The sequence below is a fragment of the Xyrauchen texanus genome, chromosome 14 (genome assembly GCF_025860055.1).
Source record: "Xyrauchen texanus isolate HMW12.3.18 chromosome 14, RBS_HiC_50CHRs, whole genome shotgun sequence".
In the NCBI taxonomy this organism is placed as follows: Eukaryota; Metazoa; Chordata; class Actinopteri; order Cypriniformes; family Catostomidae; genus Xyrauchen; species Xyrauchen texanus.
In genome coordinates this window covers 32558788-32569415 of record NC_068289.1, presented here as the reverse complement: position 1 = coordinate 32569415, position 10628 = coordinate 32558788, and positions in this window count along the sequence as shown.

Below are 10628 nucleotides of genomic sequence, written 5' to 3'. Positions count from 1 at the left end.
AGCCTTATTGTGGGTTGGAGGATAAATTAGGTGTATGCCTGGCTAAATAGATGAGTCTTTAGTCTAGACTTAAACTGAGAGAGTGTGTCTGCATTCCGAACAGTGTTTGGGAGACTATTCCATAGTTTAGGAGCCAAATATGAAAAGGATCTACCTTCTTTTGTGGATTTTGATATTCTAGGATCTATTAACAGGCCAGAATTTTGTGATCTTAATGAACGTGTTGGAATATAGCGTGGTAGAAGATCACTTAAGTACTGCGGAGCTAGACCATTCAAAGCTTTGTACGTAGTTAACAGAATTTTAAAATGAATACGGAATTTAACAGGTAGCCAATGTAACAATGATAAAATGGGGCTAATATGATCATATTTCTTGCTTCTTGTTAGCACTCTGACTGCTGCATTTTGAACCAATTTTATTTTATTTATTGATCTTGCTGGACATCCTCCCAGTAATGCATTACAATAATCTAGTCTTGAGGTCATGAATGCATGAATTTGTTTTTTGGCATTAGCAACAGAGAGCATGTGCCTTAATTTAGCAATATTTCTGAGGTGGAAGAATGTTGTTCTACAAACATTTGTAATTTGATTTTCAAAGGACAGATTGGTATCAAATATAACATCTATATTTGTTATCAAATATAACACACACATCGATCCATCCTTGCTTATACAATAACTTGTTAGAAACAGCACATGCTGTGATTTCTGAAGTGCCATTTTTTAATTACTAAAGAAGGCTTGGATGCATATTTGGTTTGAACCTGCAATATTAGATTCTGATCTGCCACGTAAGCAGAGCCGGCCCAAGGCATAAGCGAACTAAGCGGCTGCTTAGGGCCCGGTAGCCACCAGGGGGCCCCCAAGAGCACATGAAATGACAGCTTGATTTTTTTTTTATTTTTTATTTTTTTTTGTGATTATGCTGTCAATGGACAATGGTAATTACACAAAAACGCAATATTAAATGCAATATTATGTTAACGGGCTGCAGGATGCAAGCACATTCAGACAGCAATGTCACAAGAAAGGACATATCCTCTGGTGCAAAAAAAAGGAAAAAGAAGAAAACAGAGGAAGAGAAAAAAACAGCACGATAAAGGTATGTTAAGTTGCTAGGCTAAGTTACGAGCTAACATTAGCTGGATAGTTAGTTAACACAGCCTATGTAGCATATCTTCTTTTTAGGAAAGTTTGATTAATCATCCGTAAATAGCATCTTAATATATTATTAGTATAACATATTACTTAGCAAGTTTTAGATTAAAGTTTTTGTCTTCTGTGTAATAATAACTTTCCTGGGTATATATTTTTGTAATAAAAATAAGCTTCTGTTCCATAAACTTTGTACTGATAACAACTTAACATTATTTACATTAGTCTACAATTTTGGGGTCTTCGCTATTATATTCCAATATCATTATGCCTCAGTTAGCTAGTTATAGATTAAGAGTTGTTGTTTAGAAGTGCAGATGGCTTGCTGCTGTGTATAATAATTTGTGTTGAGAAAATAACATATTTTGTCAAATATTCTGTCAAATATGTACTCTTATGAAACTTCCCTAGGAGCATTGTTGAAATATTTTGGACGTGGGGCACAACCAACTCCACCTACCCCAAGTGCCAGTGCTACAGATGATGATGATTTTTCAACAATCCCAGATCATTATATTTATATGGATAAACCATGCCTTTGTTTTTGACAGACAGTTTAATTTGACATCTAACATGGCTAGCTTTTATTATTATTATTTTCATCAGGTCCATCCTCTGCATGCGAGGAGCACTTCCCAGCACGTGTATCCACTGATGTTGTCATCTATCCTGTCTGACTCAGAAAGGACTGATCTGGTAAGCAGAGGGCCACTGCCTATAAAGGAAAACTTCACATTCCCTGAAAAATCTGATGGCCAAAGCTTCCACTACACCTACAGAAAGTTAATTAATGGGGAAAAAATGTAAGTGGAGCTGCTCACAAAGAGAAATGATACTGTCTACAGCTTCTGCTGCAAATTGTTCTCTATGAAGTACACAAAACTGGTAACAGAGGATCAACAGGATTGGGTAAATATAGGTGTGCTACTGTTACATTTAAAACTGTAGAAGGGTAAAATCATGCCAGGCAGACTTTGGAATGTTGTAAGCAACACAGCTACAACTAATAAAATTGATAAGGGGTGTGTTAGATTTATAGTGTACGTAATAATCAGGAATTGACAATATTCAATCATTTTGGCGGCACCGAAGGGCCCCCAAATCAAATTCTGCTTAGGGCCCCATAAAGGCTTGGGCCGGCCCTGCACGTAAGAAATTAGTTCCATGCGCAAATGCGTTTTTTATGACCGTACAATTTTTTTTAAAGTACTTGTTCACTGAACTGCTGTATATAAGCAATATCACACTTGCAATTGTGCTATATAGCCTATATATTATATATGGGTGTTGGGAGGATTAGTTTTAAAATGTATTCCTGCTATAAAATGTCATTGTAATGTATTCAATTACTCAAGCTCAGTAACGTATTCTAAATACTTTGGATTATTTCTTCAGTATTAGTAGATTTTTTCTCTTGTTTTGACTATAAAAACTAAAAAGCCAATACAGTCAGACAAAATCCAAATGTTAAAAATACATTCTCTGAAAAACCTAAATATCGTATGCAGTGTTGTTTCTAAAACAAGATACATCAAATTGATATTGTTTTAAGGAATTTTAGATATTTTTACAGGAAAACAATACAAAACAATATAGCTGCAAGCAGCCATGATGGGCTCAAGGACCATGGGTCCATTTCCACTTGGTGGCTTTCGGAAAACAAAGCATGATGAACACAGCAACAAATCAACATTAATGTAAACTTGGACCCTAAACATACAATGTGTAATAGATATATGCCACCATTCCAGTTTGACTACAACTTCATGTAATTTAATCCATTGCCATGACAACACTATTAAAGCAAGTCAAAATGTTCCATCAGCAGTGTCTAAACAATTTAAGCAATTTGGGTAAATGTAAGATAACTTTTTCAAAGTCTGTTGTAAGTGCCACACTTCCTGCTGACAGTTGGTGGCGCTATGACGGTGACCCACAATAGCCACGTCCATGTGATTAACCCCCATGAAAAAACATGAAACTAAATATTTATCTAAATCACACAATGCACGCAGAAGATATGTTACACTTCCTGTTTGCCTACTTTTGCCATTAATTTAGTGAATCGCCATGGCAACACTGTTCGATATTTAAAAATCTTATTGCAATTTAGCATCTTCGATGTCTTGGATCTATCTATATATCTCAATTTTTAATTGTAATTAAACAAATTTGCTAACTGATTAATTTGACAATTTTGCTATTATTTTATATAATTATTTATTGAAAAATATGTAGATCTAAAGATTATATTGCAATGAAATTATTTATTATTTTTATTAATCCATAAACCGGCTGTAAATTAAATGAACAAATGTAATTTGTAAGATTTTAATATGAGCACAGAATTCATATAGGCTTGTAAATTCATTGCAATTCTGTTGTTGCATTTGTTTTCTCTGTGCACTGTCAAAATAAATGAAGTACATTAAATTTGAGTCTGCATTTGTTATTCATATGCAAAACTGTTTAAATAGCCTCTAAATTAATGTAGGGCAAATGAGGACACATTATTTTAGAATAATGCATGTTCACATTGGCCACACCCACAAGAACAAATAAAACAATCTGATTGGATGATGAATCTGACAATCTGACTTTAGATGCCATTCACATGCACTGTTGAGGGATTCTGAAGGCATGAAGGGTAGAGATGGACGAAATCACTTATTTACTTTTCGATCCGATAAGTGCTTTTAGGCCAATAAATACCTCTATTAAATTTAATTTTTACGAATTCTTTGGATAAAATTTGTAACTTTATTATTACTTAAAATATTTAATATATTTATGGGCCTAAACAGAAAATTTGCTTGTAAGCCAGGCCGGTCAATCCATGATTAGTTGACATAGGCGAGCGCTTAGGGTGGCATCACTTCGAGGGCGTGGCGGGCGCCAATCTACCGAGACAATTTTAGGATGTGTCCAATCTGTGTCGAACGAAATGCGACCTGTGTGTTCCGATAGCGTGTTGTGGTGCCCCCACGTAACATATAGACCATGTACTTACTGCCTTACTACCAGACTACTCTTACTGTTTCTGTCATATATCTGTGTTTGGCAAAAAAACGTGAGAGAAGTATAGATAGTATGCCATTGTGAACATGGTTTAACGAGCACGGGACTCCGTGAATCGGTGCGATGCCCGATGGATGCCTGAAATAATCTCTGTTTAAATCTGTTCTTCTCAATGAATGTGTCTCAAGTGCAGACTGAATTGCTTGCAGCGCTTTGTCATGCAGTAAAACATGTTTTAGAAGACAAAAACAATGCTGAATTAAGTGGATCTTTACTTACAATTCATTGAAATAAAACCTGCAGCTGCATTCAATCGTTTGCCAGTGATGAAGATCATGTGCGAGAGCACTCTGTGAATGATTGTCTACTGACATTTTCTAAATAAAAGTGTATCAAAATGCTAACATTACATGAAAGCTCTTAAAAGTATCAAATCTTACCAAGCCAATATCATGTTTATTGGACATGGCCTTTGATTTTGATGAAACTTGGGTGTAAAATCGTTCATAAACCAGGAAAAAGAAGGCTTCGAATATATCCACTTACTACAATGAATATTATATTTACCCATGAGAGCAATCATATTAACCAAATCAGATAGGGATGAATCTACATAGGACATAAAAAGAACAAGTGTTCCAGAGTCTCATCAGCTGCCTCACAAAATAAAAATCTTTCTAAAAAGTCAGCAACCGGATATATTTTATAAATTATTTTAAAGTGAGTCTCTATGACTTTAGGGGAAATGGGCCATTTGATGAATTTGAAATGCGGTTTATCTATGGACAAGGCATTGAACTTGTACACACAATCCTCTATTATAATCCAAAAACATTCTAGATTTCAAAAAATCATTAATACATTTGTTATTACATTTACTGTCATATAAAGTACATTCATTAATTACTAGATTTGGTAAGGTTGGTGAAAGTCTTATTCTCACATACATCAATGTGTTTTGGATTAACTGTAATAATGGTAACGGTAGTGCTTTACACATCTTATTATATTCTCTATAAGTGCGGTTAAGATTATACTTGAGCAAAAAGGCAATATGTTCCATTATCATCTAATATATCATTCAAAAACACAATACCCTTCTCATACCAATCACTTTTAAATAATGATTTCCTATTCATTGTTATGACCCTGTTATTCCATAGGGTGGATCCATGGGGAGAAAAGTTGTGGGTAAATATCATTTTACAGTATTGGAGAAATTGTTTGTTAATTGAATAGGTTATTAACTTAGTTACCTCAAAATCACATTTTAAAAGAACTTCAAGCTCACCTATATTTTATTAACTAGAGATCTAGGTAAGTGAAACCACACAGGTTGTGATAAGTATGTTTTCAACCATTTAATCTTAAATGCCCCAAATTGATTCAAAGTCCAAGGCGTTGATACACCTTTATCATACTTTTTCACTAGCTGTGATTTCCTAATATAATGGGTTTTATTTTTCCAAAGGAACTGGAAAATAATTGAGTTTTATTTTTTTATTTTTTTTTTACATTATTAGCAGAGACATATAGTGAGTGACATGGATATATTATTTTGGAAATACCTTCTGTTTTAGATAATGTAACTATGCCAAAAATTGTGAGGTCTCTGCTTAGCCAGCAACTAAGTGATTTTTTCATATCTATTAAACAGTTAGAAAAAGTAATATATTCCCTTCTGATTTTTAAATAAAACTATTCCTAGATACTTCACTTCAGATTTAACCTTGATTGAAGCTATACTGGAATCATTAGATGAAAGAACAGGAAGTAACTCACATTTTTGAATATTAAGGGTTAATCCTGATGCTTTAGAGAAAATTGAAATTGTACTAAGGGCAACAACATCCACCATAAATGTATTCTTTAAAAAGATGACTGTGTCATCTGCAAATTGACTAGTTTTTAATTCCTTATCGAAGATTGAGATACCATTCAAAACTGGGTTGTTATTTATGAGCATAAGTGACTGGGTGGCTAAAATAAACAATTTTGGAGGAATCGGGCATCCTTGCCTAATATCACGTAGTACCTCAAATCTAGGTGTTATACCAAGATTTAGGGAACAGAACTATATATATGTCGTTATAAAACATCTTATTTATTTTCCAAAGTTATTTCCAAAACCTAAAAATTGTAGCCCTTCAAATCTAAAGGCGTATTCAACTGTATCAAATGCCTTATAAAAATCAAGAAATAAAATAAAAGCATCAGTATCAATAAGGTCTCGATAATCAAGCATGTCTAGTAACAACCTAATGTGATTGTGTATATTGCTGCCCTTTAACAAAAGCTGATTGACACTCATTGATTGTTATGATGAGCTGGAAGGCAGACGAGGGGCGAGGATCTAGTTGCAGGTTCTTTATTGAAAGAAACAAAAACACACGAAGGTTTAACAGACAGGATAAACATCAAAGGGCACGGAAACAAGCATCCAAAAACATCGACGATCGACAAGGGAATGGAGAACAAACAGGGTTTATATACACTGGAGACATGATGAAGACAAACTACAATCAGGTGAGCACAATGACACAGGGCTGGCAGTGATGAGGGCCGAGGATCTTGGGAAGTGTAGTTCCTGACAAAGACAAGTGAGACCCAGGGCAGACAACAAGGGAATCGTGACATTGATGATATGTGATAATCCCTCATTCAGACGATTAACATAGACAAGTGCAAGCAATTTGTAGTCGTTACATAATAAAGTAATTGGTCTCCAGTTATCTAATACAAGATTATCTTTATTAGGCTTGGGAATTAGAGTAATTAAACCATGTTTCATAGTAGGAGAAAGACTTCCGTTTGAAATGCAGTCTAAGAAGGCATTATAGATCAGTTCCCTGATATCACTCCAGAAGAAAGAAAAAAATAAATGGTCATCCCATCTATTCCAGGTGACTTCCCCTTAGACATCTGTTGAACTGCTATGTCTAACTTGTCAATTCTTAACGCATCTTCCATAAATTGTTCAAAATTATCATCCAATGTCTTTTCAAAGCCCCGTATTTTATCAAAGAAAATACAACAATCTGCCTTAGAAAAATTTTATTTATATAAATTGCTATAAAAAGCTTTGATTTTCTAATTTTTTTCATCTTCATTTTCAATAATAATATCATTGATATTAACCTTCCAAATTTTCTTTTTTGTCTGTCTTTGTTTTTCCAGACTAAAGAAATAAGAAGAGTTTTTTTCACCTTCTTCCATCCAACGAGCCCTTGAACGAATAAATGCTCCTTTAGCTTTTTCCAAATATATATTGTCAAGCTGGGACTGAAGGTTGATTATTTCAGTTTGCTCTTACAGTGAAAACTCAGCTTTTTAACACAACTTGTTAATGTCACTAATGATGTCCCTTTGTCTTATCTTTTTAAGATTGGATGCTTGCTTGCTTGTCTTAATTGCTATCTGTTTAACTTTGAAATTGAAATATTACCATTTGCTCAAAAAAGACATTTCCAGTTTATCTATTTCTTTAATCAGTTGTTTAACTTCATTATAAATCTCTGTATCGTCCAATAGGGTATTGTTAAATTTCCATATGGGACTTATGTTAGTCTCATTTCTGCCTGGAGAGAGGGTCAAAGATATTACACAATGATCAGTCAGGGTTGATGCTGAAATTTCACATCTATTTACTTCATTAACCAGACTGTCTGAAATTAACCAATAATCTAATCTTGAGCACTGACCATTATAAGATGCATTGAACCAGGTAAATTTTTTGTAGTTGGGTTTTTCATTCTCCAATAATCAATCAGATTGGCCTTTGTGATCAATTCAACTATTGTTTCATCAAATGTGTGACACATTCTCCTTGATGGTAGACGGTCTAACCATAGATCAGGGACCGAATAAAAATCAACCCCAATTATTACTTTATCTGTTGAATAAAGTATTTTCCATTCCTCTAAACACTTGCTCAAGAAAGAGAAGTGATTTTTGTTTTGTGTTTTTCTGTTGTAACCATACACACATAATAAAATGTGGTTTATCCCATTAATTTCTGCAGTTACCATTAACCAGTAACCATTGGAATCATTTTTGTGGTCGAGAATCCTGCCAGGGAATATATTTAATAAAATCATAACTCCAGCCGAATGTGACGTTCCATGAGTGAAAATTCACTCATGCGTCCCATTGCAATTTCCCAAATTTGTGTCTGCCTCGTCTGAATGAAATTCTTGCAACAAAAAAACAAAAAATAAAATTAGCCCTTTGCTCCTTACAGAAGAAGAAAGATAACCTGATTTTTCACATTATCTTTCAACCCCTTAGTATTTAAAGATATTAAGGACAACATGTTTGTAGTAATAATTAACCCTTAAACCATGCAAAAAGGGAATGAGTAACTGGGTCCTTAACCTACATGTTTGGTGCAAATAACCCTTTAAGCACCATAAAGAAAAATTATTAAACGGTTATTGTAGCAAACGTCTATTTAAATATAAATTCAACATAGGCCTGTAGTTATGTTATTGTAATATTTTCCTTACTTTTTAGCAACTATACACCTAGTAGTAGACTACCATGTCAAGAAACTTATATATATATATATATATACATAGAAATCAGCAAATAGCAAAAGGGAAAAAACAAAAACTATACATATGAATCTTGTTATGAACAACTTCCACTATTTATTTTTGTGAGTTATTTGATGTGGCGGCGTCACCTTTTCTTCCAAGCTGGTGAACAGTGTCTACTGTGTCTCGCAGCCTCTCGGGACCTCTAGTAAGTATCCCTAGGACGACTTCTCTTGTGTCCTCTCCAGCCTTCTCAGGGAGACCAATCATCCTCAAATTCCACCTTCTTTAATAGGCTAACTGGTTTGTTCGGCACATGCTTCTTTTAACAGGTTATTTTTTTCTCTGAAGGTCTCTGATTTTTTCCTGAAGCACGCAGATTTTCTCTTGGTTTGTTTTTACGTTGCGTTTGTGTTAGCTTCAATACGTCTGTCAAAACTTTTCAAAAGTTAGGTCTGCTCGTCCATTTTTCGGGTCAGAGCTTGTACTGCTTGTAGAATTGCAGCGCCAGTGTTCACGTCCTTAATTTCACGTCGGTATCTCTGTTTCTTGGGATTCGGCTCTTTAATTGGCGTATGTTCTTTGTTAATTTTGTGTTCCTTGGAGGAATGTTCATCCACCTCTATTTCTTCATCTTTGTCAATATTATCACATGCCTCGTGTAGAGCCATCAAGTTGTAGTTGTGGTCAGACATGGTTTCAAAAACAAGCACAAAGATAACAGAATGTTGTATAGCCTACTTTTGTTGCTATAGTTATGACACTAGGTTGAATAGCTGTGTAACCAAAGAAATTTTAACCGGAGCCATTTGGGCAGAGTTTTGTCAGCAAAACTGTACAAAGTTTGGTGACTGTCGCTTAAAAGGTATGTAATACAGAGCCCCCTGAACATACCCATGTTCTAGGTGTGTGGTGCTGGTGCAGAGCCCCCCCATGCCCCAACCCCCGCAACTTTGCCAAGCCCTAATGGCCAGCAACTCTGAGGAGTGTGCAAACTTTGAAGAGAATGTTATTTACCCCCAAAGATACCGAAAACCTTGAAAATAAGAATAATAAATATAATAATAATAATCCTAATAAGAACAATAGGGTCTTCGCACTTTCAGTGCTTGCCCTAATTATTATCAAGAATATGATTTTTGCCCTAATATCAAAGGTCTTACTAGAAGAAAAAAAATTATGATCTAACTTTAATTTTCTTGAAAATAAATATGATCGTGCCTGGTAACGTGCATGTAAAATGGCTAGAAATAGCATTTTAACTAAGCGTAAAGCTGACAGTTTATTGCTGTTACTTCTGCTCCAAACGTACTTCTCTGTCTGTTTGTATGAATGTAACAGTTCAAAAGAAAGTGTTTCACCGCTGATCAAATACACTTTGGATCGCATCATTTATATGTATAAATATTTTCCATCTGAATGGACTAAATATTAAATGAAAAAAATTACAATAAAAAGTAAAGTAATCTTTTCAGTACTCAAAATACTTTTTGAATGTAACTGTATTCTAATTATCAATTATTTAAATTATAACTGCAGTGGAATATAGTTACTTATATTTTAAATACATAATCCCTTTACATGTATTCCATTACTCCCCAACCCTGTACAGATACACACACACACACACACACACACACACACACACACACATTTAAACTCAGTATTCCCTGTCTTAGGTCAGTTAGGATCACTACTTTATTTTAAGAATGTGAAATGTCAGAATAATATTTGAGAGTATTAGTTATTTCAGCTTTTATTTCTTTCATCACATTGGGTCAGAAGTTTACATACACTTTGTTTGAGATCGGTGTGAAATACTGGAGACTCCTGGGAAAAATGGGAGTGTTGACAGGTATGTCCATAACAAATAACACACTGTTGTAATTCTTAGTTGCAATTAAGATAACATGAA